General features: G+C 50.2%; 1 protein-coding gene across 4 annotated transcripts in view; it reads right to left on the reverse strand.

Moving 5' to 3' along the window:
- RALGAPB (Ral GTPase activating protein non-catalytic subunit beta) overlaps positions 1-26906 on the reverse strand; it is a 146571-nt gene that overhangs the window by 91929 nt on the left and 27736 nt on the right. The gene's annotated exons all lie outside the window — the stretch shown is intronic.

A 26906-nucleotide genomic window follows, 5' to 3' on the forward strand; every position in this document is an offset into this window, starting at 1 on the left:
CTGGATTGCCACCGCATCACGGCAATCTGGAAGAGCCGGGGACACTCCGGGACTGTCGCATAATGGATGCGACAGTCCCGGGGCAGCTGCGGGCTGATCTTCTCGGCTGCGGGGGAGGGGGGGGGGGGACTTAATGGCCCTCGCCCTCCCCAGCCTGACAATACCGGGCCGCCGCTGTGTGCTTCCATCACCTAGGCGGTGAAAATACAGTGGAGCCCGCGTTTTTTGTTTTTTTTTATTTTTATATGTACGTTTGATTTCTATGTGTATTCTACTGTATATGTCTGTGTGTGAGTGCGATGTGTGGGTTTACTATGTCTGTATCCAATATGTGTGTTTACTCTCTGCACAGCTTCCTCTTCCGGTCATAATGACATCACTTCCCTGCAAAACTAAGGGCAGTGATGAACATTATGTCAAGAAAACGCGAAATAACGTAGGGAATAACGCAGGAAAAAGCAATGAACCGCACAGAACTTGTTACCTGCGTTATACTCTGCGGATTTCACGATTACATTACAGTCAGTGGAGTGAATAACGCAGTTATCTGCGGAAAAGAAGTGACATGCAATTGTTTTTGCTGCGGGAATCCCGCAGCAAAACATGCAGCTGTCAAAATCCGCCTAGTGCGCACAGCATTCTTTATTCCCATAGGAATGGCATTTAAAATCTTAAAGGCTGAGAATACAGAAATAGCATTTCAGAAGTATAAAGATATCAATAGGAAATGTAAAAAAGAAATCAAACAAGCAAAACTAGCCACTGAAACAAAAATCGCCAATGACATTAAAATAAATCCCAAAATCTTTTATAAATACATTAATGCCAAAAGGAAAACAAAGGATAGTATCGGCCCCTTAAAATATAATAACAAGTTAGTTATAGAGGACAAACAAAAGACTGAGATATTAAATAGGCATTTCTCATCTGTATTCACCAAGGAACTGACTGTACCAGGGATCATTCAACAAGTGAAAAATCAAAGTTCACCACCTGATATAATTAATTTAACACAAGATGAAGTACGCCTACGTCTGAGTAAATTAAACATTGACAAATCCCCAGGGCCAGATGGCATTCATCCACGAATATTGAGGGAATTTAGCTCCGTAATCGACAGACCGCTGTATCTCATCTTTTTAGACTCACTTGTAACAGGGTTGGTGCCTCAGGATTGGAGGATTGCTGATGTGGTACCGATATTTAAGAAAGGTAAGAGCGTAGATCCAGGCAACTACCGTCCAGTAAGCCTGACATCAGTAGTATGCAAAGTTTTTGAGGGCATTTTAAGGGATGACATGCAAAAATATATTGCAGAAAATAATATGATAACTGACAAACAGCATGGATTCATGAAAGATAAGTCGTGTCTAACCAACCTGTTGGGGTTCTATGAGGGGGTAAGTTCAAACCTGGATATTGCTAATGCAGCTGATGTGATTTATTTGGACTTTGCAAAGGAATTTGATACTGTACCACATAATAGCCTTATACTAAAGCTCCAGAAGCAAGGACTAGGGGACACAATATGCAACTGGGTAAGGAATTGGCTAAAAGATAGGAAACAAAGAGTAGTCATAAATGGTACATTCTCTAAATGGGCTATAGTCAGCAGTGGGGTGCCGCAGGGATCTGTGCTTGGACAGATTCTTTTTAATCTCTTTATTAATGACCTTGTGGATGGGATTGATAGTACAGTGTCAGTCTTTGCCGATGACACCAAACTATGTAGGATATTAAAAACTGACCTGGATAGTACAATATTACAAAAAGATCTGGATAAGATGTCAGAATGGGCAGATACTTGGCAAATGAGATTTAATGTTGATAAATGTAAAGTAATGCACCTAGGACGGAGTAATCCTATAGCTGCGTATACATTAAATGGAAGTAAACTCGGGACTACAGAACAGGAGAAGGACTTGGGTATTCTCATTACAAATAAGCTGAGCAGCAGCACTCAATGTCAAGCAGCAGCTGCAAAAGCAAACAAGATTTTAGGGTCTATAAAAAGAGAGATTAGATCCCGTGATCCCAACGTATTGTTGCTCCTCTATAAATCACTTGTAAGGCCACATCTGGAATACGGGATCCAGTTTTGGGCTCCACATTTTAAAAAGGACATTCAGAAGTTAGAGTCAGTTCAAAGGCGGGCAACTAGACTATTACAAGGAATGGAAGGCCTCCCATATGATGACAGGTTGAAAAAGTTAGATATGTTTAGCTTAGAAAAAAGACGTCTCAGAGGAGATCTCATTTATATGTATAAATACATGTGTGGTCAATATAAAGGACTGGCACATGACTTATTTCTTCCAAAGACAGTACTAAGGACCAGGGAGCACTCACTGCGAGTGGAAGAAAAGCGATTCCAACAGCTAAATAGGAAAGGGTTCTTTACAGTTAGAGCAGTCAGACTGTGGAATGCCCTACCACAAGAGGTAGTAATGGCAGATACTATAACAGCTTTTAAAAAAGGGCTAAACTGAAAAATAAGGAGCGCTGATAGTGTAATACCAACAGATCAGTGAGGTAGATCAGGAAAAATACACTCACCTGAAAAGGTTGTGAGATAGTCACAACCACTGATAGAGCATAGGATGAAGGCGTCTGCTGCAGCCCCACAAGGATGTGCATAGAAATCAGAGTGAAGAGGGGGTTAATGCCGCGCATCAGCCAAAATGAAGATGTAGCACGTTGATGTTATAAACGTATTCTTTTATTCCATCGGTCTACGCGTTTCGAGGATACACCTCTTCTTCAGGACCAGTGCATCAACATAGTTACTATGTTGATGCACTGGTCCTGAAGAAGAGGTGTATCCTCGAAACGCGTAGACCGATGGAATAAAAGAATACGTTTATAACATCAACGTGCTACATCTTCATTTTGGCTGATGCGCGGCATTAACCCCCTCTTCACTCTGATTTGTATTTAAAAAAGGGCTGGATGATTTCCTCAGTACACACAACATTGTTGGTTATAAATGACTTAGTGAGTAGTGACTAAATGTAGAACTGGTGGAGGAAGGTTGAACTAGATGGACCTAGGTCTTTTTTCAACCTAAGTAACTATGTAACTATGTAAGGATTTGCTGGTGAATCACTGCAGAGATGTTATGAACATTTTCTGCAACGAAACATGCAGCAAAACCGCGGGAAATCCGCGGCAAAAACCGGTAAATCCGCACAGGGCCTTAGGGTATGTGCACGCACACAGCGCTTTTTTTATCCTGCGTTTTTGGTTGCAAAACCCAAAAAAAGCGCACCGGAAAAAAAAAACGCATGCATTTTTACCGCATTTTTGATCACTGCGTTTTGCTGTATTTTTCCAAATGCATTGCATGGGTGAAAAATGCAGTAAAAAGCAGGAAAGAATTGACATGTCCATTTTTTTTTAGCTCAAAATCGCAGCAATAAAAAAAAGTTGTGTGCGGACAGCAAAAATGAAAAGTTATAGACTTTGATGGAGAAGCAAAGTTATGCAGTTTTGAGCCCAAAAACGCACTGTGCGCACATAGCCTTACAGAATCATGTGAGCCATGCCCCTTTGTCAATTCCATCTCAAACTGTGTGGCATAGGAATAGAAAAAAATAAACCAAAGAAAACACAAAAAAAAAACCAAACAACATTATACTCAGAGGAGCAGAGGGGATAAAATTAGAGAAAACATTGGACACTTATGACTGGGGACGAAGGGAATTTTGTTACTTACCGTAAATTCCTTTTCTTCTAGCTCTTATTGGGAGACCCAGACGATTGGGGTATAGCTACTGCCCTCTGGAGGCCACACAAAGCACTACATCAAAAGTGCAAGGCCCCTCCCCCTCTGGCTATACCCCCCCCGTGGTATCACGGGTTCTCCAGTTTTAGTGCCAAAGCAAGAAGGAGGAAGCCAATAACTGGTTTAAACAAATTAACTCCGAATAACATCGGAGAACTGAAAAACCGTTCAACATGAACAACATGTGTACCCGCAAACAACAAAAAAACATCCCGAAGGACAACAGGGCGGGTGCTGGGTCTCCCAATAAGAGCTAGAAGAAAAGGAATTTACGGTAAGTAACAAAATTCCCTTCTTCTTCAGCGCTCTATTGGGAGACCCAGACGATTGGGACGTCCAAAAGCTGTCCCTGGGTGGGTAAAGAAATACCTCATGTTAGAGCTGCAAAACAGCCCTCCCCTACGGGGGTGTCACTGCCGCCTGCAGGACTCTTCTACCTAAGCTGGCATCCGCCGAAGCATAGGTATGCACCTGATAATGCTTGGTGAAAGTGTGCAGACTGGACCAGGTAGCTGCCTGGCACACCTGTTGAGCCGAAGCCTGGTGACGTAATGCCCAGGACGCACCCACGGCTCTGGTTGAGTGGGCTTTTAGCCCTGAAGGAACCGGAAGCCCCGCAGAACGGTAGGCCTCTAGAATTGGTTCTTTGATCCATCGAGCCAGGGTGGCTTTAGAAGCCTGCAACCCCTTGCGCGGACCAGCGACAAGGACAAAAAGTGCATCGGCACGGCGCATGGGCGCCGTGCGGGAAATGTAGATTCTGAGTGCTCTCACCAGATCTAGCAAACGTAAGTCCTTTTCATACCGGTGAACCGGATGAGGACAAAAAGAAGGCAAGGATATATCCTGATTAAGATGAAAAGAGGATACGACCTTAGGGAGAAACTCCGGAATAGGGCGCAGCACTACCTTGTCCTGGTGGAACACCAGGAAGGGAGCCTTGGATGACAGAGCTGCCAGCTCAGACACTCGCCGAAGCGATGTGATCGCAACAAGAAACGCCACTTTCTGTGACAGCCGAGAAAAGGAAACTTCCTTCAGAGGCTCGAAGGGCGGCTTCTGGAGAGCAACTAGTACCCTGTTCAGATCCCATGGATCTAACGGCCGCTTGTACGGGGGCACAATATGACAGACCCCCTGCAGGAACGTGCGCACCTTAGAAAGACGTGCTAGACGCTTCTGAAAAAACACGGATAGTGCCGAAACTTGCCCTTTAAGGGAGCTGAGCGACAAGCCCTTTTCTAACCCCGATTGCAGGAAGGAAAGAAACTTGGGCAATGCAAATGGCCAGGGAGACACTCCCTGAGCAGAGCACCAGGATAAGAAAATCTTCCACGTTCTGTGGTAGATCTTAGCCGAATTCGACTTTCTAGCTTGTCTCATTGTGGCAACGACTCCTTGAGATAATCCTGCAGATGCTAGGATCCAGGACTCAATGGCCACACAGTCAGGTTCAGGGCCGCAGAATTCTGATGGAAAAACGGCCCTTGGGACAGTAAGTCTGGTCGGTCTGGCAGTGACCACGGTCGACCGATCGTGAGATGCCACAGATCCGGATACCACGACCTCCTCGGCCAGTCTGGAGCGACGAGTATGATGCGGCTGCACTCGGATCTGATCTTGCGTAGCACTCTGGGCAAGAGCGCCAGAGGCGGAAACACGTATGGGAGCTGAAACTGCGACCAATCTTGAACCAAGGCGTCTGCCGCCAGAGCTCTTTGATCGCGCGACCTCGCCATGAATGCCGGGACCTTGTTGTTGTGCCGGGATGCCATTAGGTCGACGTCCGGCACTCCCCAGCGGCGACAGATTTCCTGAAACACGTCCGGGTGAAGGGACCATTCCCCTGCGTCCATGCCCTGGCGACTGAGGAAGTCTGCTTCCCAGTTTTCTACGCCTGGGATGTGAACCGCGGATATGGTGGATGCTCTGTCCTCCACCCACATTAGAATGCGCCTGACTTCTTGGAAGGCTTGCCGACTGCGCGTCCCTCCTTGGTGGTTGATGTATGCCACCGCTGTGGAGTTGTCCGATTGGATTCGGATCTGCTTTCCTTCCAGCCACTGTTGGAAGGCCAGTAGAGCAAGATACACTGCTCTGATCTCCAGAACATTGATCTGAAGGGTGGACTCCTGCGGAGTCCACGTCCCCTGAGCCCTGTGGTGGAGAAATACTGCTCCCCACCCTGACAGACTCGCATCTGTCGTGACTACTGCCCAGGATGGGGGCAGGAAGGATCTTCCCTGAGACAATGAGGTGGGAAGGAGCCACCATTGTAGGGAGTCCTTGGCCGTCTGGGAAAGCGAGACTTTCCTGTCCAGGGACGTTGACTTCCCGTCCCATTGGCGGAGAATGTCCCATTGAAGTGGGCGCAGATGAAACTGCGCAAAGGGAACTGCTTCCATGGCTGCCACCATCTTCCCTAGGAAATGCATGAGGCGCCGCAAGGGATGCAACTGGCCCTGCAGGAGAGATTGCACCCCTGTCTGTAGTGACCGCTGCTTGTTCAGCGGAAGCTTCACTATCGCTGCTAGAGTATGAAACTCCATGCCAAGATACGTTATTGATTGAGTCGGTGATAGGATCGACTTTGGAAAGTTGATGATCCATCCGAAAGACTGTAGGGTCTCCAGCGTAGCATTCAGGCTGTGCTGACATGCCTCTTGAGAGGGAGCTTTGACCAATAAATCGTCTAGGTAAGGGATCACCGAGTGTCCCTGAGAGTGCAAGACTGCTACCACCGCCGCCATGACCTTGGTGAAGACCCGTGGGGCTGTCGCCAGACCAAATGGCAGAGCTACGAACTGAAAATGGTCGTTTCCTATCACAAAACGTAGAAAACGTTGATGTTCTGTAGCAATTGGCACGTGGAGATAAGCATCTTTGATGTCTATTGAGGCAAGGAAGTCTCCTCTGGACATTGAGGCAATGACAGAACGCAGGGTTTCCATCCGGAACTTCCTGGCGTGCACATGTTTGTTGAGCCGTTTTAGGTCCAGAACAGGACGGAACGAGCCGTCCTTTTTTGGAACCACAAACAGATTGGAGTAAAACCCTAGCCCTTGTTCCTGAGGAGGGACTGGGATCACCACTCCTTCCGCTCTTAGGGAGTCCACCGCCTGCAGCAGAGCATCTGCTCGGTCTGGATGTGGGGAGGTTCTGAAGAACCGAGCTGGAGGACGAGAATTGAACTCGATTCTGTACCCGCGAGACAAAATGTCCGTCACCCACCGGTCTTTGACCTGTGACATCCAAATGCCGGAAAAGCGGGAGAGCCTGCCCCCGACCGGCGATGCGGAGGGAGGGGGCTGGAAGTCATGAGGTAGCCGCTTTGGAAGCGGTACCTCCATTTGCTTTCTTGGGGCGCGTGTGAGCCCGCCACGAATCTGAGTTTCTTTGCGTCCTCTGAGTCCCTTTGGACGAGGTAAATGGTGTCTTGCCCGAACCTCGAAAGGACTGAAACCTCTGCTGCCACTTTTTCTGCTGAGGTTTGGTTGTTCTGGGTTGTGGTAAAGAGGAGTCTTTACCCTTGGACTGCTTAATGATATCAGCCAATGGCTCGCCAAACAGTCTCTCTCTAGATAAAGGCAAACTGGTTAAACATTTTTTGGAACCAGCATCTGCTTTCCAGTCCTTTAACCACAAGGCTCTGCGCAAAACTACCGAATTGGCGGACGCCATTGAGGTGCGACTGGTAGATTCTAGGACCGCATTGATAGCGTAAGACGCAAACGCCGACATCTGCGTGGTAAGGTGCGCCACTTGCGGCACTGCTGGATGTATGATAGCATCCACTTTTGCTAAGCCAGCTGAAATAGCCTGGAGTGCCCATACGGCTGCGAATGCCGGAGCAAACGACGCGCCGATAGCTTCATAGACAGATTTTAACCAAAGGTCCATCTGTCTGTCATTGGCATCTTTAAGTGAAGCGCCATCCTCCACTGCAACTATGGACCTAGCTGCGAGTTTGGAAATCGGGGGGTCTACCTTTGGACACTGTGTCCAGCGCTTGACCACCTCAGGGGGGAAAGGGAAACGCGTATCTTTAGATCGTTTAGAGAAACGCCTTTCTGGGTGAGCGTCGTGCTTCTGGATTGATTCTCTGAAGTCAGCGTGATCCAACAAAGCACTCAATTTACGCTTGGGATAAAGGAAACGAAACTTCTCCTGCTCCGCAGCCGCCTCTTCTGCTGAAGGGGCTGGGGGAGAAATATCCAACAGCCTATTGATGGCTGAGATAAGGTCGTTTACCATGGCATCCCCATCAGGGGTATCCAGGTTGAGAGGGGTTCCAGGAATGGATTCCTGATCACTCTCATCAGACACATCACAGAGAGACTGATTGCGCTGAGACCCTGAGCAGTGTGATGACGTCGAGGGTCTTTCCCAGCGAGCTCGTTTAGGGTGGCTGGGGCTATCATCTGAGTCATAATCCTCGGCCTGTGAAGCCGGGGACCCCCCTGTGGGCTGGATTAATTCCAAGTGAGGGGGACCTGAGGACAGAGGCCTCGCCGTGCCCAAAGACTGAGCCCCATGCATAGATTGCAAGGTTTCAAGGATTTTTGCCATAGACACAGACATATTATCAGCAAAAACTGCAAAGTCTGTCCCTGTCACTGGGGCAGAACTTACAAGCGTCTCAGCCTGGGTCACTACCTCTCCTGACTCCGGCTGGCGAAGCAGCACCGGGTCGGAGCATTGTACACAATGGGGGTCATCGGAGCCTGCTGGTAGATTAGCCCCACATGCAGCACACGCAGTATACACAGCCCTAGCCTTGGCAGCCTTGCGTTTTGAGGATGGCATGTTGTTGCTTCCACAGAGGGATCTGGGAGATGCAGCCAGAAGCGACCTCACAGTGCAAGAAATACAATATCTCTATATCCTACACAGTACACCGATACACCGTGAGGCACTAGAGGGACCAGCACAGAAAAATCGCTTACCGCCCGCTTAAAAAGCGGGTGTGTGGTCGCCAGATAGCCCCTAGTCCAGGTCTCCCAGAGCCTTGCGTCCTTCCTCCAGCCAGACTGCATGTAATGGCTGCCGGCGTCCTGAGAGAGAAGGGGGGCGGGCCCTGGGCGTTCCTGGCTAAGAGCGGGAAGCCTGCTTCCCTCTGTGCCTAGTGTGAGGGCTGGAGCATGTAAATCAGGCTCCAGCCCTCGTCGCTGCTAGCGAACAGCGTCTCTCCCCTACCCTGAATGACAGGGTGGGGGCGGGAACGAATCGGAGCTGCCGGCGTCCTAGGCCCAAAAAGCCGGGGACTCAATTTATAACCGCCGCCGCCGTAAAAGCGCGGACGGCGGATCCCCGGCGCACCACAAGTCACAGCAGCGCCGCCCGGTCCAGAGGGGGTCGGCGCTGCGTTCCCATACACAAAAAATCCCCCAGTAATCTGTAGGGACACTAACTCCAACGTTGCGGTCCCCGGCGCACTACAACACCCAGCCAGCCCGGAGTGTGTCTGTGCCTGCCGGGGACACAGAGTACCTGTATGATGCAGGGCCTGTCCCTGATCGTACTCCTGCTCCGTCTCCATCAGGTTCTAATGGGTCTGTGGATGGAGCCCGGCGTCAGAGCTGAGAGGCCGGCAGGATCCCACTTCCACAGAGCCCTACCAGGGGATGTGGAAGGAAAACAGCATGTCAGGCTCCAGCCCTGTACCAGCAATAGGTACCTCAACCTTACAACACCATACAGGGGTGAGAAGGGAGCATGCTGGGGACACTATATGTGTCCTCTTTTCTTCCATCCGAAATAGTCAGCAGCTACTGCTGACTAAAATCTGTGGAGCTATGCATGGAATGTCTGACCTCCTTCGCACACAAAGCTAAAACTGGAGAACCCGTGATACCACGGGGGGGGTATAGCCAGAGGGGGAGGGGCCTTGCACTTTTGATGTAGTGCTTTGTGTGGCCTCCAGAGGGCAGTAGCTATACCCCAATCGTCTGGGTCTCCCAATAGAGCGCTGAAGAAAGAGTCTTTAATCTTATCGTTAGGTTAATAGCCTTTATCCACCATGTAATTTAGGGCTATGATTCCAGATGGTGAAATATGATCAGGAACATACAGAGAAGGATCCATGGGATTTATGGCAGTAAGACTCCCACCGATCACTAGGATCTACCATCACTTACCATTCCGGGAGTACCTGCTTATGGTTGGGGGTTTCATATGGTCTGCGCATGAGGTCATCACCTGCATCGCAGGCAATATAGGAAAACTCACAGCTTAAAACAGATTTCTACAACATTTAATAGCCAAGTAAGACGTTGGATAGCTTTAGAAACACTTGAGTAATGTAAGCAGACTCACTTCCATCGTGCCTTATACACATACATACCTTTATTTTTGGAACTCAGACAACGGAGCACACTTGGGACACAGTCACTATTCTTGGTGTGGCAAAGATCTGATTCACCAGACCTAGAAAATTGCAATTCGCCCCAAGTAGCTGTTAAAGGGAATCCATCACCAGATTTTGCTACCTCATCTGAGAGCAGCACGCTGTAAGGGCAGAGATCTGAATTCCAGTGATGGCTCACTTTCTGGGCTGCTTGTTGTAGTTATGATACAATCACTGTTATCTGCTGCAGATCTACCAGTTCAGTGAATGCTGAGCTGTGTATAACCCACCAATCATTGGCAGCTTTCTGCCCATGCACAGTGTACACAAAAAACTGCCAATCAGTGGTGTGGGCGGGGTTGGGCCCCTTTCACACATCAGTTTTTTGCCATCAGTCACAATCCGTCGAATTTTGGAAAAAAAACAAAAAACGGACTGGCGACTGAGGCTGCTGGTTACGTTTTTTTTCTCTTGTATTAGCGACGGATGGCCTCACATTTCATCCGTCGTTTGACGAATCTGTCAAAAAATGTTTTGTATGTCGAAAAAAACAGACAGCGACGGACCCGTCGCTTGGTAGAATGGAAGCCTATGGGCGCGGGATCCGTCGTCATCTGTCAAATGATGGAATTCGGCGACAGATTCCGTTTTTTTTTAACTGAGCATGCTCCATTATTTAGCCACCAGCTAGTTGGATCCATCGAGAAACGGATCCATCGCATCAGTTTTTCCACAATCTGCAACGCATCCATCGAGAAAACTGATTGTGACAGATGGGAAAAAAACTGATGTGTGAAAGGAGCCTTATACACAGCACACGAATATGGAGGACTACATGGCAGCAGGTTTACAAATCCTCTAGTGATAACCTCCTTCTGTTAAAACAGTGAATATATGAAACCTGCAGCAGACAGCTGTGTAAGTGACAGACTGCTGGAATCAGGGTCTTTGTCTACAATATGCTGCTTTCAGATTAAGTGACCAAAAAACAAACAAAAACTGGAGACAGCTTCCCTTTAAACTTTGAGAATACATTCCTAAAAGCATTTTTTTTCACCTCATGCAGTTTTCTTAATTTTACTAGATCTGTCACAGCAACTGACAATACCATTTTGGTTTATTATTTAATAGATGTCTTAGATCTGATGAGACAGGTGTGCTTACTTTCCAAAACCCTTGCTAGAACGGCTGTATAATCCTTGAAATCCCATGAAAGTTTAAATCAATTTCCACTTAGCCTGATAGCTCCTCAGTGTCCCTCCTACCTGCTGCGGAGATCCTCCTCAGCACAAGCTAAAGCTGGGCAGTCAGACTGGTTGGCCAAAAACTGAATATACTGACTCCTGAATAGGGCTGAGCAGACCCGGACTGTAAAACTCCGGATCCGCGTGGTTTCACAGTTGCCCAGGCCCAGGATTCCGGCTGTTTGATCCGAATCTCGAAAAATAAAAAAATAAAAGGAAACGAAGGGAATTTTGTTTACTTACCGTAAATTCCTTTTCTTCTAGCTCCTATTGGGAGACCCAGACAATTGGGTGTATAGCTACTGCCTCCGGAGGCCACACAAAGTATTACACTTTAAAAAGTGTAACCCCTCCCCTCTGCCTATACACCCTCCCGTGCATCACGGGCCCATCAGTTTTGGTGCCAAAGCAGGAAGGAGGAAACTTATAAATTGGTCTAAGGTAAATTCAATCCGAAGGATGTTCGGAGAACTGAAACCATGAACCAAAAGAACAATTCAACATGAACAACATGTGTACACAAAAGAACAAACAGCCCGAAGGGAACAGGGGCGGGTGCTGGGTCTCCCAATAGGAGCTAGAAGAAAAGGAATTTACGGTAAGTAAACAAAATTCCCTTCTTTGTCGCTCCATTGGGAGACCCAGACAATTGGGACGTCCAAAAGCAGTCCCTGGGTGGGTAAAAGAATACCTCGATAAAAAGAGCCGAAACAACGGCCCCCTCTTACAGGTGGGCAACCGCCGCCTGAAGGACTCGCCTACCTAGGCTGGCATCTGCCGAAGCATAGGCATGCACCTGATAGTGTTTCGTGAAAGTGTGCAGACTCGACCAGGTAGCCGCCTGACACACCTGCTGAGCCGTAGCCTGGTGCCGCAATGCCCAGGACGCACCCACGGCTCTGGTAGAGTGGGCTTTCAGCCCTGAAGGAATCGGAAGCCCAGAAGAACGGTAGGCTTCAAGAATCGGTTCCTTGATCCACCGAGCCAAGGTTGACTTGGAAGCCTGCGACCCCTTACGCTGGCCAGCGACAAGGACAAAGAGCGCATCAGAGCGGCGCATTGGCGCCGTGCGAGACACGTAGATCCGGAGTGCTCTCACTAGATCTAACAAATGCAAATCCTTTTCATATTGGTGAATTGGATGAGAGCAAAATGAAGGTAAGGAGATATCCTTATTGAGATGAAAAGTGGACACCACCTTAGGGAGAAAGTCCGGGACCGGACGCAGAACCACCTTATCCTGGTGAAATACCAGGAAAAGGCCTTTACATGACAGCGCTGCAAGCTCTGACACTCTACGGAGTGAAGTAACCGCCACTAGAAATGCCACCCTCTGCGAAAGACGCGTAGAACCATGTTGAGATCCCAGGGTTCCAGCGGACGCTTGTAAGGTGGGACTATGTGGCAAACTCCCTGCAGGAACGTGCGGACCTGCGGAAGCCTGGCTAGACGCTTTTGAAAAAACACGGAAAGCGCCGAGACTTGACCTTAGAGAGAGCCGAGAGACAACCCTTGTCCAATCCCGATTGAAGGAAGGAAAGAAAACTGGGTAAGGCAAACGGCCAGGGGGTAAACCCCCTCTCAGAGCACCAGGCTAAGACGATCTTCCAAGTTCTGTGACAGATCTTGGCTGACGTTGGTTTCCTGGCCTGTCTCATAGTGGCCACACAGTCAGGTTGAGGGCCGCAGAATTCATATGGAAAAATGGCCCTTGAGATAGCAAGTCTGGTCGGTCTGGGAGCGCCCACGGTTGCCCCACCGTGAGATGCCACAGATCGGGGTACCACGACCGCCTCGGCCAATCTGGAGCGACGAGAATGGCGCGGCGGCAGTCGGACCTGATCTTGCGCAACACTCTGGGCAGCATTGCCAGAGGAGGGAATACATAAGGCAGTTGAAACTGCGACCAATCCTGAACTAAGGCGTCCGCCGCCAGAGCTCTGTGGTCCTGAGACCGTGCCATGAATGCCGGGACCTTGTTGTTGTGCCGAGACGCCATGAGATCGGCGTCCGGCGTTCCCTAGCGGCAACAGATCTCTTGAAACACGTCCGGGTGGAGAGACCATTCCCTCGCGTCCATGCCCTGGCGACTGAGGAAGTCTGCTTCCCAGTTTTCTACGCCCGGAATGTGAACCGCGGAGATGGTGGAGGCTGTGGCCTCCGCCCTCAGCAGAATCCGCCGGACTTCTTGGAAGGCTTGACGACTGCGAGTGCCGCCCTGGTGGTTGAAGTACGCAACCGCCGTGGCGTTGTCCGACTGTATGCGGATCTGCCTGCCCTCGATCCACCGATGGAATGCCTTGAGGGCTAGATACACTGCCCTTATCTCCAGAACATTGATCTGAAGGGAGGACTCTGTCAGAGTCCAGGTTCCCTGAGCCTTGTGGTGGAGAAAAACCGTTCCCCATCCTGACAGTCTCGCGTCCGTCGTGACCACAGCCCAGGATGGGGGCAGAAAGGATTTTCCTTTCGACAGAGAAGTGGGGAGAAGCCACCACTGAAGTGAGGTCTCGGCTTCCAGAGACAGAGAGACGTTCCTGTTTAAGGACGTCGGCCTCTTGTCTCATTTGCTGAGAATGTCCCATTGGAGAGGATGCGCAAATGGAACTGCCTCCATTGCTGCCACCATCTTCCCCAGGAAGTGCATGAGGCGCCTCAAGGGGTGCGACTGGGCCCGAAGAAGGGATTGCACCCCTGTCTGCAGCGACCGCTGTTTGTCCAGCGGTAGCTTGACCATCGCTGAGAGAGTATGAACCTCCATCCCGAGGTACGTCAGTGACTGGGTCGGAGACAATTTTTAACTTTGGAAAATTGATGATCCACCCGAAACCTCTGGAGAGTCTCCAGAGCAACGGTCAGACTGTGTTAACAAGCCACCCAAGAGGGTGCCTTGACTAGGAGATCGTCTGGGTAAGGGATCACCGAGTGGCCCTGAGAGTGTAGGATCGCTACGACGGATGCCATGACCTTGGTGAAGACCCGTGGGTCTGTCGCCAGGCCGAAAGGCAGTGCCACAAACTGAAGGTGTTCGTCCCCGATGGCGAAACGCAGGAAGCGTTGATGCTCTTGAGCGATCTGCCATGGAGATAAGCATCTCCTGGTTGTCACATGTTTGTTGAGCAATTTGAGGTCCAAAACGGAACGGAATGAGCCGTCCTTTTTTGGCACCACGAACAGATTGGAGTAAAAACCGCGACCGCGTTCCTGTGGGGAACGGGGATCACCACTCCTTCTGTTGTCAGAGTGTCCACCACCTGAAAAGCGCAACGGTCCGTTCGGGGGGCGGAGATGTTCTGAAAAAAACGAGTCGGAGGACGAGAGCTGAACTCTATCCTGAAACCGTGAGACAGAATGTCTCTCACCCATCGGTCTTGGACATGTGGCCACCAGGCGTCGCAAAAGCGGGAGAGGCTGCCACCGACCGAGGATGCGGTTTGGGGCGGCCGAAAGTCATGAGGAGGCCGCCTTGGAGACGGTGCCTCCGGTGGTCTTTGGAGGACGTGACTTAGACCGCCGTGGAGAAGAGTTCCTCTGGCTCTTCTGTGGCCTGTTGGACGAGGAGGGCTGGGACGCTTGAGAAGCCAAGGACACAACCTGCGGGGCAGAGATACGTGCGACCGCATTAATCTCAGCCAGAGAGGCTGAGATAGCTTGGAGAGCCCTCACGGCTGTGAAGGCCGGAGCAAAAGATGGATTTCATCATAAGCTTTATTTGCCTGTCAGTGGCAACCATGAGAGATGAACCATCTGCCACTAATACTACGGATCTAGCCGCCAGTCTGGAGACTGGAGGATCCACCCTGTGACACTGAGCCCAACCCTTAACTACGTCAGGGGGGAAAAGGGTAACTTGTGTCATTAAGGCGCTTAGTAAAGCGCTTGTCCGGAAAGTTCTGTGCTTCTGGACAGCCTCTCTGAATTTAGAGTGATCGAAAAAAACGCACTCCGTGTACATTTGGGAAACCTAAACTGGTGTTTCTCCCGCTGTGAAGCCGACTCCTCCATAGGAGAAGATGGGGAAGAGAGGTCTAGCACCTGGTTGACGGACGCTATAAGGTCATCTACTATGGCGTCCCCTTCAGGTGTATCCAGATTGAGCGCAACGTTAGGTTCAGAGCCCTGAGCTGCGACCTCCGCTCCATCCTTAACTACGACAGTGAAGTCGTGGAAGGTTCCCAGCGAGCCCGGTTAGCCTGTGTGAGGCCGCGGTCCGTGTCGGAGTTCTCACCGTGGGATCTGGGTGTTACCCCAGGAGCCCCTTGTTGTACCGACCCAGAGGGGCCTGGGGGCGATGAACTCACAGCTCCCTGGCCCTGTGTTACCGGTCTGGACTGCAAAGCTTCCAGCTTAGCAGCCCCTCTGTTCATAGACTGGGCCATGGAATGACTCAGAGAGTTGCCCAGTCAAACGTGCAAACTCTGTCCCTGCCATCTGTGCCGTGGAAACCGGTGGTACCACCTGAGCCGAGGGTCCCACCCGTGCCGGAGGCTCCTGCTGAGTGAGTGCCCCAGGGGCCAAGAATTTGCAATGATAGGTGTGCTGATGTCACCTCTTAGCAATCAGCAAGGGTATATAGCCAAAAGTAAATAGTGCAGCCGAACAGAGAAATCATATACCATATAAACACATATATATATATATATATATATAGACACACTTCGGCACCCGACTGGGAAACCGGTGCCCCACAGTGCACAGTGAGGGGGGAGGAGGATACCAAGTATGCTCCAGCCCTCACTGCCGACGTCCCGTCGGCCGTCCCGTCGTTACCCCTGACTGGCAGGCCCGGGAACGGGGAGTATATGGTACTAGGCCGCAAGAGCCGGGGACTAAAGTTAAAACCGCGGCCGGCAAACAGGCGCGGTCGGCGCGGTAGTCCCGGTCTCACAAACCACACAGCCACCGCTGCGGCGTTTGTAACCCAGGTGCTGTATGCAGCGTCCCCCAAAGGGGACACAGAGTACCTTATGGATGCAGGGCTCTGTCCCTGATGATGTCCTGTCTCCTGTCCGTCAGAATCCCCCAGGGGCTGCGGATGGAGCCCGGTCCCAGTGCATGGCGACCGGTTAGGAACCCCCTCTCCCAGAGCTGCAGTGCTGCCGAACAGTGAGCACAATCTGAGATCTCCACCGGCAGAATCATCCCATATAACAATGGCTGCCGGCGTTCCGAGGGGAGGAGGGAGCAGAGGGCGGAACCACAAAAGTGCGGGAATCTGCGCCCCATAGTGAACAGTGAGGGGGGAGGAGGACAGCGAAGTGTGCTCCAGCCCTCACCGTCGGCGTCATACCGACCGTCCCGCCCTTCCCCCTGACTGGCAGGCCCAGGGGCGGGAGTTTAACACACTAGGCCGCAAAAGCCGGGGACTAAAGTAAAAACCGCGGCCGGCAAACAGGCACGGTCGGCGCGGTAGTCCCGGTCAAAAAAAAATCACACCGCAGTCGCTGCAGCGTCTGAGGCTAAGGTGCTTCATGCACCGTCCCAAAGGGGACACAGAGTACCTGTAGATGCAGGGCCATGTCCCTGACGATACTCAATCTCCTGTCCGGCAGATACCACCAGGGGCTGCGGAGGGAGCCCGGTCCCAGTGGCTGGATGACCAGTTAGGATCCCACTTCACCCAGAGCCCCTAAGGGATGGGGAAGGAAAACGGCATGTGGCTCCTGCCTGTGTACCCGCAATGGGTACCTCAACCTTAACAGCACCGCCGACTCAGTGGGGTGAGAAGGGAGCATGCCGGGGGCCCTGTTAGGGGCCCTCTTTTCTTCCATCCGATATAATCAGCAGCTGCTGCTGACTAAAATGTGGAGCATTGTGTGAGTGTCAGCCTCCTTCAACACAAAGCAAAAAACTGATGGGCCCGTGATGCACGGGAGGGTGTATAGGCAGAGGGGAGGGGTTACACTTTTTAAAGTGTAATACTTTGTGTGGCCTCCGGAGGCAGTAGCTATACACCCAATTGTCTGGGTCTCCCAATGGAGCGACAAAGAAATAAAGAAATAAGAAAGAAGCAAGTGCTTCATACTTACTCAGCCTCCAGCCGGCTGTACGCTGCTCCTGCTGCCTCCTTGTGCCGCTCATTTCACATGCACGGCTTTCCCCGCCCACCGGCCGGCCTGGGGTCTGTGATTGGTTGCAGTCAGACGCGCCCCCAGCCTGTGTGATGTGTCTCCCTACATCTAGTCACCGCTAATTGCAGTGCATTCATTCTCTAGAGCGCACAGAGCTGTCATGCTGCTCTACGGCTGCTCGCTGTGATGTTCAGATGTAGCAGAACTGGAATCATCGTGGGACCTTGTGTGGATTACGTTGGACCTGCAGGGTATGTTGGGGTTAATAAAGTGGTGACAGACGGCAGGTTTTTTTGTCTATTATTTCAAATAAAGGATTTTTTCTGTGTTTACTGTCACTTAAAGGTTTGTGGTGCAGGTGTCTCAGACGCCTGACATCACTAACTTAGGGTTAAGTAGCAGCTGTGCGCTATTAGCCCCTTATTACCCCAATTGCCACCGCATCAGGGTATTCGGCAAGAGCAGGTAAAGCTCCAGGCTTGTGACATCAATGGATGCGGCAATTCCGGGCAGCTGCAGGCCGATATTCCCCAGCCTGACAATACCAGCCCCCAGCTGGCTTTATCTTGGCTGGGTATCAAAATTAGGGGGACAGCACATCCTTTTTGTTTTTTTTAATAAAAAAATAAAAAAAAAAAAAAATCCGCATGCGGTTCCTGTTCTTTTGATACACTGCCAAAATTAGCACAGGGCTGGGGCTGTAGCCATGTGGGGGGGATGGGGACAGGACCCTGCTCCAATTGTTTTATTTATTTTTATACCATGATACAGATGGCAGATGCTACAATGTACCGACTCCTTCCAGGTATGACGTCATTTCAACACGCCCCCTATCACAAGACAGGGGCGTATTCAAAATGCTGACCGACATTTTCAGCCAGAAGAAACTTTATTTGACTGGTTTCAGACGTCCGTGTTTAATCAGGTACCAGTCACACGAATGGTTATGGTCACAGGTGTGTCACATGTGACAACCGCGTTTGCATACGTGTAGCAGGTACCGGAGAAAACACGTGCCTGTGAAATAAAAAGATTTTCCATATTTACCGGCTTTCTTTGGATCTGCTGCCTCCCGCTCCTGACCGCCGCTCATTATATTCATCGATTATTCACCACATTCAGGACCTGGAAGCCAGAGCATCGCGGGGACAGCACTGGATACAGCACCGCTTAAGACAGCATCACGAGGACAGGTGAGTATTCTGCAAGCACAGTGACGTCCAGGAGGTCATCGGAGTTCCCAATGAACTCTGATGACATCCTGATGAACCCCCCGCGACACTCACGCTACAGCTCCACGGGTTCATCAATGTTCATTGGGAACTGTGATGAGTCCCCGATGCTGTCCCCGCGATGCTCCAGGTTCTCACTAGACACAGACACACACACACACACACACACACACACACACACACACACACTATGTATACACACATAGCAGACACACATGGATACACCGAGCACATACACACACAGTGCACATACATGTATACACTGAACACGAACGAACACACACACACACACACACACACACACACACACACACACACAGCGATGCGGTCCCCGACACTGAAGTCCCCAGCGCTGTCCCCGCTTCCAGCTCCACAAGGCACTGAATATTCAGTGAATATAATGAGCGTCGATAAGGAGCGGGAGCAGCATCGCTGGAAACGGCAGCACTGATGTCACGCGGATCACATCAGTGTGCGTTCAGTGTGACACCCGTGCTGCCGGAGAAAAAAATGGACAAGCTTTCGTGTGTGCATGCGGGGCCACGAGGAGGGAGGGGGGGGGGGTGTCACACGGTCTGTGTGAAACATTAAGAGTAAATAATAACATGGGTACGTGTGACATCAGTTTTAAAAATGGATGTCACACGTACCTGAAACACGGACGCCTGAAACCGGCCTTATTCTATGTCCACGTGGGCATGGAGCTGTTTATAACAGAAGTGGGCGTCTGCAGGTGAGACCCCAGAAAGGGGGTGAGAAGTCCCACATCGCATGATTATGGTGAATGAGAGAAGGCATCACCTCACCCACCAACCAAGCCAGTCACGCCCACTAACCTGGAATGAGCCCATACATTCTAAGCGCATGGTATATGCTAGAGTATATAGGCTCCTTAAGTTACACTGCCGTTACAACCCACCAGTGGGCCTGGCGCCTGTGATTGGACACAGTCAGCTGACATGTTGACACACAGGGTGGGGACGCGTCTTCCTGCGGGATAGGAAGTGAATGCAAGGCCTGGGAGCAGCATACAGCAATGCCAGAGCCTTGGTAAGTCCACCGCTTACGCTCCCATATATCTATCCTTTAGGCTATGTGCGCACGTAGTCTTCTGTCCTTGCAGAAATTTCTGCAGCGATTTGAACAGCACACGTGTGCTTCAAATCGCTGCAGAAAGAGTCCGTAATGAAAAAAAAAAAAAGCCGATTTCATGCGCTCTGAGTGCAGTCCCTCCTAAAGACAGAGCGGGGGCTGCATGCAGAGCGCAGGATAGAAGTGACATGTCACTACTTAGAATGCGCGCTTCGGGCAGCAGCCGAATCGCTGCACTCTTATACGCCACGTGCGCATGTCTCCTGCATAATCTTCATAGATTATGCAGGGGACGCAGAACGCATGCAGTTACGCTGCGGTGCAGATCGCAGCGTAACTGCATGCAATTACGCAACGTGCGCACATAGCCTTATTCTACCATTTTTAATCTATGAATTCTGATCCCCATAGACTTAAAGGGAACCTCTCAGTTGCAATATGCACCCAGAGCCACGAGCAGTTCTGGGTGCATATTTGCTAATCCCTGCCTAACCGTCCCTGTATACACTAGCATAGATAAAGGGTACTTTAGAAAAAGTATTTCTAAAGATCTTAGATCGTATGCTAATGAGTGAGGGCAGTAGTCCCCTGGGCGTTAGTTCCCCGGCCAGTAGCCCCCATTAGCATGTTAGCACGCCTACAGGGGTGTACTAACATGCTAATGAATATGCAGCGTCACAGGATGATATCACTCACCTCTCTGCTGTCATCGCTTCAGACGATGGAATTCGGCTCAGTGCGCATGACCCCGGAGTTTGGGTCATGTGCACTACTTCAGTTTGAAGCCAGGACGCGTATACGAGCCGAATTCCCCCATCGGGTGGTGACTGCGGCAGAGAGGTGAGTGAGATCATCCACTGACACTACACATTCATTAGCATGTTAGCACGCCCACAGGGGCATATTAACATACTAATGCAGACGACTGGGCGGGGAACTAACGCCCTTAGGACTAGTCCCCTCACTCATTAGTATACAATAAAATATCTTTAGATTTACTTTTTCTAAAGATCCCTTTATCTAGGCTCGTGTATACAGGGACTGTTAGGCAGGGATTAGCAATATGCACCCAGAACTGCTCGTGGTTCTGGGTGCATATTGCATCTGATAGGTTCCCTTTAAATGAGGGCCGGAATTTCGAGTTTTTTTTTTTTTTTTTTTTATAAAGTGAGCAGGTTTTTTGCGAGTCCACCAAGCTCTACTCCTGAACTCTCACTCTATAGCTGGACCATAAAGAGACTATAATAGAGAAAAGACTTTTCTTGATATCAGAACTCTACAGCAATCCAGATGTGGATTTATACAGTATGGACACCAGTTTCATAAGTCGTTAGAGTCTGGTGACAGATCCTTTTTAAAGCCAATGGGTGAACATTAGCTGAAGTACCACATTAAATCTGCTTTATAGGAGTAGACCACTACTTTTTGGTAGTTTAAACAATTACCCTATGGTAGGATAAAAATAAATAAAGGAACACGTACTCAAATACCAGATTTTCCCTGCTGCCAGGTACCCCGCTAGTGTCAGGGTGCCAGGTGACTGATGCAGCCAGTCCGTCATCTTCCATCAGGTCTGACGGAAAACAACCACTGCAGGCAATTGGCTAAAGCAGTCACATGAAGACCGATGGGGAACACGTTATAGGGTTACCTTAAAGGGGTGATTCACCCATTTTTTTTATTTTCTGTAGGAGTTCTACTTACCTTTCTAGGCGTTTTCTCCATTGTCTTCTGTTTCCAGTTCTGGCACTGAGCGGCGCTATCCTGCACGCTCAGTGCCTGTCACATGACCCCCTGGAGCTGTGGCCGCCGGCATCCTCTGACGTCCCGGCATTTCCGGGCTCTCAAACAAGACGGGTACGTCAGAGGAGGCTGGCACCACTCAGATTGAGTGACAGGACTGTGGGCGGTAACTACCGCACATCACAGCCCAGCATCGAGGGGAGGAGCCGGAGGACGTCACTGTGGAGCCGGCGTCCTGCAGATGGTGAGGCACGGGGCGCCAGTGTGCAGTACAGGAGGGGGGGGGGGTTCTTCAGCTGAATCCCCCCCTGCACGTAAGTATCTGATCACACTCTCCACCCGCCCGTTCTGCTGCGATGTCAGGAGAGCATCCAGTGTCGGGCAGTGTGATCATCTGCTCCTCCCAGCAGCAAGACACTGACAGGCATGTCACCGCTGTGCTCTGCCACCTGTCCTGCTGCATGGGACCAACTGACTGCACTCTGTCACCTGCACCACAAGTCACAGAGTGGAGACAGTTGGTGTGGTGACAGAGCACCTCTGCCCCCCCCCCCCCCGTTCTTTCCCCACTCTTTTCTCTCCCCCCACTCTTCTCCCCCTCCCCTCTTCCCCCTCTTCTCTGCCCCCCTCTTATCCCTCTCTCCTCTACCCTCTCTTTTCCCTCGCTCTCTTCCCCCCGCGCTCTCTTTTCCACCCCCCCGCGCTCTCTTTTCCACCCCCCCGCGCTCTCTTTTCCACCCCCCCGCGCTCTCTTTTCCTCCCCCCCGCGCTCTCTTTTCCTCCCCCCCGCGCTCTCTTTTCCTCCCCCCCGCGCTCTCTTTTCCTCCCCCCCGCGCTCTCTTTTCCTCCCCCCCGCGCTCTCTTTTCCTCCCCCCCGCGCTCTCTTTTCCTCCCCCCCCGCGCTCTCTTTTCCTCCCCCCCCGCGCTCTCTTTTCCTCCCCCCCTCACTCTCTCTCTTTTCCCTCGCTCTCTCCTGGCATGGTCAGTACAGAAATCTCTCCATCGTGGAGGGGTGAGAGGGAGTAATAAACATGGAGTCCCTACTGTGTCTGTGTATTTATTTCTAATAAAGTATTTTTCTCTGTGTGGTCTTTTTTTTTTTTTTTTTTTTAAACCCTTTATTGGAGATTCTTAATGGCCAGGTCAAACTTGGCCTGACATTAAGAATCTCGGGCTTTATACCAGCTGGTAAAACATAGCTGGTATTAACCCCTTATTACCCAGCGTGCCACCTGCCACCAGGGCCACTGGAAGAGTTGGATACAGCGCCAGAAGATGGCGCTTCTATGAAAGCGCCATTTTCTTGGGCGGCTGTGGACTGCAATTCGCAGCGGGGGGCCCAGAAAGTTTGGGCACCCTTCACTGCGGATTCCAATCCCCAGCTGCCTAGTTGTACCTGGCTGGACTCAAAAATTCGGCGAAGCCCATGTCAGTTTTTTTTTTAATTATTTCATGAAATTCATGAAATAAAAAAAAAGGGCTTCTCTATATTTTTGGTTTCCAGCCGGGTACAAATAGGCAGCTGGGGGTTGGGGGCAGCCCGTAGCTGCCTGCTGTACCTGGCTAGCATACAAAAATATGGCGAAGCCCACGTCATTTTTTTTTAAAAAGGTTTTCAGGCAAAAACCTTTATAAAAAAAAAAAAAAATGCTTCCCTGGATTTCTATTGCCAGTGAAAGTAACACCAAGCAGCGGGGGTTAGCAGCCAGTAGCTGCTTGGGTTACCCTTAGCAATAGAAAATGCAGCGGGAGCCCACAAACAATGTGATTTTTTGTTTGTTTTTTTAAGTGAATTTTTAAAAAAAAAAAAACAAAAAACCTTAATGGGCTTCGCCCATCGAGCACCAGAGCATTTTACTGCTCAATTCATCCCAAGTAATCAGATGACTGCAGTGTCTGCCAATTACTTGTTCTGTGTCCCCCTGCATCCATTGCAGCGTGTACGGGCTGTGAGGTCAGCGGAGTTTTGAACGCACTGGAGTCAGCTGATCTGAACGCAGCTGAACTCAAGCCTGCACACGCTGCGATGGATGCAGGGGGACATAGAACAAGTAAGGTCTAAGCCACACGGCGAGAAACACAGTGCGAGTGGAGTGCGATAAAACATCGCATTCCACTCGGACCAATATTAGCCTGTGTGTCAGCACACATGAGCGATTATTTTCTCCGCCCTAATTGGACCGAGAAAACAATCGCAGCATGCTACAACTGTAATGCAAGACTCTCTCTTTTACCCATTCAAGTGTATGTGGTGAGAGAAAAATCGCACTGCACTTGCGGTACATCGGTGGACTACGGAGGAGAGAGGGAGAGAAATCCCTCCCACCCCTCCTCAGTGCTGGCCCACCCCTCGAGTGCCGGTCCGCCCCCGCTGCTGAGGTCTGCTCGCACAGTCGGACCTCAGTCGCAGGGACACACGCATGACACTCAGCTCTGCTGTACGGAGCGTGAGCCGAGTGTAATGCGAGGGGATCGCAGTAATCCCCGTGTGGCCCCAGCCTGATCGGCTGACACTTGAGTCAGCTGATCTGAACTCAGCTGAACTCCTGTACACACAGCCCGCACACGGTCACATGTGATCGGCAGCAGGCAGCGACTGCTGTTAAGGCTACATTCACATGACCGTTCCGTTTTTGCGGGCCACAAAAAACGGTCCTTTTGTTTCACGGATGCATCCTAGTGGCATCCGTGTGACATCTGCGTGCCTTCCGGGTTTTTTTGCGGACCGCAAAAAACGGAAGCAGCAAGAAAGATAAATAGATGAGTAGATATAGAGATAGATAGATAGATATAGAGACAGAGGGATAGAGGGATGAATGAATGAATGAATGAATGAATGAATGAATAGAGGGCTGGATAGATAGATAGATAACAAAAACATATATAATGTCCTACCCCCCTGCATATTCTAAGCTGGCACCCTTTTGTGACTTTCATGTGGCACTAAGGTGCTTAGTCTTGTATTTAGCCAAAAAATAAATAAAAAAAAAAAAATGACATGCGGTCCCCCTATCTTTTGTAACCAGCTAGGGTAAAGCAAACGGCTGCAGCCTGCAAACCACAGCTGGCAGCTTCACCTTGGCTGGTAATCCAAAACAGAGGCCTCCCCACACTGTTATTTTAAATTAACTAAATAATTTAAAACAAAAAACACGGGGTCCCCCGAAATTGGATCACCAGCCAAGGTAAAGCGGACAGCTGTGGTCTGGTATTCTCAGACTAGGGAGGTTCACCGTTATTGGACACTCCCCAGCCTAAAAATAGCAGGCTGCAGCCGCCCCAGAAGTAGCGCATCCATTAGATGTGCCAGTCCTGGTGCTTCGCGCCAGCTCATCCCGTTGCCCTGGTGCGGTGGCAAACGGGGTAATATATGGGGTTAATACCAGATGTGTAATGTCACCTGGCATCAAGCCCTGGAGTTAGTGATGTCAGGCGTGTATCAGATACCCGACATCACGAACCCAGGCAGTAATATAAAAAAAAAAAAAAAAAAAAAAAAAAAAATAGACAACAAACACATTTTTATTTGAAAAAACACTCCCCAACACATTCCCTCTTTCACCAATTGATTAGAAAGAAAAACAAATCCAGGTCTGGTGTAATACAAGGGGGTCCCACGATGATCCATACCATAGTCAATGTCCCAGTCAATGAAGAACAGAATGTTCCCTATTTGCTGGGAGAGCCGTGCAGTGACCTGAGCTAACATCAATAGGTCAGCCCAGGTTCACTGCAGGGCATGACGAGTGCTGCTATCAGGAGGTTAGCGAGGTATATTACCTGCGATGATCGCTGAACACCTGACAGCAGCGCTGTCACCGAGTTCAATGACCGCCACCTTCACAAACAAAGTATCGCGAGCGGCCCGTGACGTTACCACTAGTCACAGTCTCGGGTCGACAGCGAGAGGTGATGTGACAAGCGGCGGGCATAGAAGGCAGTGACGACCGCTGACGTCAGGAGTGCAGGACTTCATCACCGTATGTAATGAACTTACTAACCTTCTGACGGTAGTGCTCGTCATTCCCGCGGCTGCTGACACTGCAGTGCGGGCCGCTGCTGACACTGCTGAGCGGGCAGCTGCGGGGCTGGAGCGGGACACTGACTGCACGGGCACCCAACGGAAGTCACATGGAAGTGCTTCCGTGTTGCTTCCGGGAATTTTGCGGACCCATTGACTTGTATTGAGTCACGGTCCGTTATTACGGAACAGAATAGGACATGTTCCATAATAACGGAGTGGACATACGACATCCGATGTGTTTTTTTTTGTAGGATCGGATGCACATGGAAGTGCTACCATGTACCATCCAATCCTACACAAAAGACATTGAAAATATGGTCCTGTCTGTGGCTCCGCAAAAAAACAGGAACTGACCAGGACAAACAGAACGGTCATGTGAATGAGCCCACCTGCAGCCATTGCAGCGTGTGCGGGCTGTGAGATCAGGAGTCGCCGGCCGATAAATTCTGTGTCCCGCTGCAGAAGGATCCGGTAAAATAACGGTTGCATGCGCTGCACATTTAATCCACAGGATCCGGTCATATGCGGTTTGTGGATGATACGGACGACACACATACTAGGCAAGAGGGAAAAAAGCAATCTCATCACCCCATCACTTTTTTTTCCCCAATTATTTTTTTCACATGTTGCGCCGGCTAATAATCATAATTTCTGTGTACACACACACACAAAAACACAAACACTCACAAAAACACAAACACACACAAACACACACAAACACTCGCACACTCACGCACAAACACTCACGCACAAACACACACACTCACACACAAACACACACACACAAACACACTCACACACAAACACACTCACACACAAACACACTCACACACAAACACACTCACACACAAACACACTCACACACTCACACACTCACACACTCACACACTCACACACTCACACACTCACACACTCACACACTCACACACTCACACACTCACACACTCACACACAAACACACTCACACACAAACACACTCACACACAAACACACTCACACACAAACACACTCACACACAAACACACTCACACACAAACACACTCACACACAAACACACTCACACACAAACACACTCACACACAAACACACTCACACACAAACACACTCACACACAAACACACTCACACACAAACACACTCACACACAAACACACTCACACACAAACACACTCACACACACACACACACACTTTCTTCCCCTGGTTGTGTGCAGAGCTGGCAGATGTCTCTGTGTGATTTCTCTCATCCACACAGGGAAGAGGCAGGGAGGAGGCTTTGTGTGGAGAGCTGAGGGGGGTGTGTTAGATAAGCTAGACACCGCCCTAGAGCCACAAAGAATTCTGGAACTTGTAGGAACTGAACACAGGAAGT

This window comes from Anomaloglossus baeobatrachus, chromosome 5 (genome assembly GCF_048569485.1).
Source record: "Anomaloglossus baeobatrachus isolate aAnoBae1 chromosome 5, aAnoBae1.hap1, whole genome shotgun sequence".
Classification (NCBI taxonomy): Eukaryota; Metazoa; Chordata; class Amphibia; order Anura; family Aromobatidae; genus Anomaloglossus; species Anomaloglossus baeobatrachus.